The sequence below is a fragment of the Cynara cardunculus genome (genome assembly GCF_001531365.2).
Source record: "Cynara cardunculus var. scolymus isolate 2C chromosome LG 2, CcrdV1, whole genome shotgun sequence".
In the NCBI taxonomy this organism is placed as follows: Eukaryota; Viridiplantae; Streptophyta; class Magnoliopsida; order Asterales; family Asteraceae; genus Cynara; species Cynara cardunculus.
In genome coordinates, this window is record NC_037529.1 from 17110040 (window position 1) to 17113574 (window position 3535).

At 39.7% G+C, this 3535-nt stretch overlaps 1 non-coding gene across 1 annotated transcript; it reads right to left on the bottom strand.

The window, feature by feature from the left end:
• Positions 1-1072: 1072 nt before the first annotated feature.
• LOC112508262 lies at positions 1073-1179 on the bottom strand. Its single transcript, XR_003068645.1, has one exon. It is a non-coding gene; the product is annotated as a small nucleolar RNA R71 (small nucleolar RNA).
• Between the last annotated feature and the right edge of the window lie 2356 nt (positions 1180-3535).

Genomic DNA, 3535 nt, shown 5'->3' on the forward strand with positions numbered 1-3535 from the left:
TTGGCTACTGGAATTTGCGTTTGGGTCTCACCTTAAGTCTTACACCCTTGCTACCTTTATATATTTTGTATTCTGTTTTAATTCACCTTACAATCAAACAAAAAGTCTTCAAAATCGTCATCTGAAATCACCTCTTTCATTGGACTCCTATTTAACTTTGGCTACAATCTCTGTGGACGATATTCCGGTACTTGTACCACTTTATTACTTGGAAAGACGACATTGAGCCGTATTGTATACTTGTTTTGTGGCCTAATTCCATTAGTCTAAATGTGTGAAATATAACTGACCAAGTTTTTGGCGCCGTTGCCGGGGATTGGCAAGCTAAAAGTTTTATTTTGAGTAAAGTAAAAGATTTGATTTTTCTAGTACCGTTGGAATCGTTTTTAAAAGTGGTGTATGCCACGGTCACATCGCGGAGAATTTTTCGAATTTGATCCCGACATTGAGAGAACGTTTCACCATAGGAGGAGGGCTCAAAAAACAGTTTTTGCTCTACTCCCTCCAAACATGGCGTTACCTCCCCCAATCATTCCGGAAATACCGCATTTGAAAAACCAACCACCGGGTTTTGAACCAATTCCACCATTCCCGAACTTTCAACAAGGACATCCACATAATGATAATTTGGACACATAATCGGACCATAATGAACAACAAAGAGCACAAACTCTGAACATCATTAATTTGGCAAATTCCAAAAATGGAAGGATCATGGATTATGTTATTCCGTATTTTGAGCAATTGAATTCTGGGATAGTTAGACCACATATGACCGCTCTTCATTCCAAACTAAAACCGATAATGTTTCACATGTTGCAAACGAATGGCCAATTTGTCAGATTACCTTCGGAGGACCCATATTCGCACTTAAAATCTTTTATGGAAATCACTGATGTTTTCCTGATACCGGGAGTGTCCAATGACGCTATAAGGCTCACTTTATTTCCATTTTCCTTGAGAGATCGGGCTAAAGCATGGTTTTAACTCTTTAACTCCGGGTTCTGTGCCTTCGTGGAGTAACATGGCGGAAATTTTTTTGCGAAAATATTTCCCACCAACAAGAAATGCTAAGTCCAGTTACGAGATCTGTCTTTTCAAACAAATGAACGATTAGGCTGTTCCTGACGCGTAGGAAAGGTTCAAAGAGTTGTTGAGGAAATGCCCACACCATGGCATTCCGTACTACATTCAACTCAAGACGTTTTACAATGGGTTAAATCCCATGGCAAAACAAATGCTCGATGCGACTGCGGGCGGAGCCTTCACAACCATGACCTATAATGAAGGATATGAAATCCTGGAAAAGATATCAGCCAACAATGGGCACTAGGCCGACTCACGTGCTCAAACACAGAAAAAGACTGCTGGGATACATGATGTAGATGCATATACTGCATTGACAGCTCAGCTCACCTCCTTGACCAACATGCTGAAAAATCTAACTTTTGGTCAGGGAGTGCAGCAAGTTGCTAATACACCTGTTCCAACAGTCCTCTCTGTGCAATGTGTGTGTTGTGGTGGGGAATACTCGTATGAACATTGTTCTTATAATTCTAAATCCATAAACTTTGTTCATAATGGATCTAGTCTCTATACCAACAATTACAATGCAAGTTGGAAACAACACCCGAATTTTTCTTGGAACAGTCCAAGTTTAAATCCACCAGTACCTAAGCAGCAAGGAACCTCTAATTTTCAACCCCAACAACATGCGAGTAGTTCCCAAAATCATCACCAAAATTTTCAAACTGCTCAACCATCTTTTCAAAACAAGTCACCTCCACAAGCTGATTTATCATCTTCTTTGGAAGCAATGATAAAAGGGTTATTTGTGCATGCTCAAGCTCAAAATCAAGCGTTGATAACCCAACAAAACTCTCAAAATCAATCTATTTTTAATCAACAAAGTGCTGCTATCAGAAATCTGGAAACCCAAGTCAGTCAACTTGCACTCAATCAGACCAATAGAGTTCTTGGTACTTTGCCTAGTAACACAGAAGTCCCGAGAGCCTTAGGAAAGGAACATGTGAAAGTAGTAACTCTTAGGAGTGGGAAAGAGTTGACTGAAAAGGTGCAAAAAGCTAGTGCACCAAGTTTGTCAAAAACTGATGCTACATCATTGGTACCTGCCAAAGAAAGACCGGTCCAACCTTTAGAGAAACAAGCATCTGAGACCACCACTTTTGTTACCCCAAGATCAGACTATCCCTTACTATTTCCAGAAGATGTTTTAAAAAAATCAGAAGGGACTGACGTTTTAGAGACCCCTAAGCTTGATGCTAAGACTCCATCTGAACCTCCAAAATGCACCACAAAGACTCAAGGCATTCAAGACCCATCTTGCACAACACATCCAAGCAAGAATGTGATAAAACCAGTTCCTCCTTATGTTCCTTACCCCCAAAGGTTGAGGAACCAGAAAGAAGAATTGCATTTTAAGAAGTTCTTGGATGTGTTCAAAGAATTGCACATCAACATACCACTTGTTGAGGCAATTGAGCAAATGCCTAGTTATGCTAAGTTTGTGAAGGACATCCTAAGTAAGAAAAAGAAGCTGACCGAGTATGAAACTGTAGCTCTTACTGAAGGATGTAGTGCACTTTTGACCAACAAGATACCTCCTAAGCTTAAAGACCCGGGAAGTTTCACTATTCCTTGGTCTATAGGTGGGAAAGAGATTGGGAAAGCTTTGTGTGACTTAGGTGCTAGTATCAACCTCATGCCTTTATCTGTTTTTAACACCTTAGGCATAGGAGAGGCTAGACCTACCACAGTTACACTCTAATTGGCCAACAAATCCATAGCATACCCTAAGGGAAAGATTGAGGATGTTTTAGTAACAAGTTGATAAGTTCATATTTCCAGCAGATTTTATCATACTAGACTTTGATGCAGATAAGGACATTCCTATTATTTTAGGGAGACCATTTCTAGCCACTGGAAGAACTCTGATAGATGTCCAGAAAGGAGAGTTAACCATGAGACTTCAGGACCAAAAAGTCACATTTAATGTCTTCAACTCTCTAAAGTACCCTGATTACTTGGAGGAGTGTTCAGGAATAGCTGAAATAGAGGAGATGTGCCATGAAGAAGGAATTCAGGAAAACCTTAAGTTGGAAGAGGAGTGTGATAAGGAAATAGAAGAAGATGTTGAGGAAATAGAGGCAATAGGAAATGATATTGTCTCAGTGGATGCTGTAGCATTTGAGCTGCTAGAAAATAGTGAGCAAAAAGACTTCACCTTGTCCATTGTATCACCACCTGACTTAGAGTTGAAACAACTCTCATCCCATTTGAAATATGCTTTTCAAGGAGAAGAAGGCAAATTGCCTGTCAACATATCATCTACCTTAGAATTGCATCAAGAAAAAAGCTAATGGATATGTTGAAGTTGGACATAGAAGCTATGGGATTAATCATTGACGACCAAAAGGGGATTAGTCCTTCTTTTTGTCAACATAAAATCATCCCAGATGACGATAACTTCACATCCATAGAACGACAAAGAAAGGTGTCTACTTTTGACAAAGTC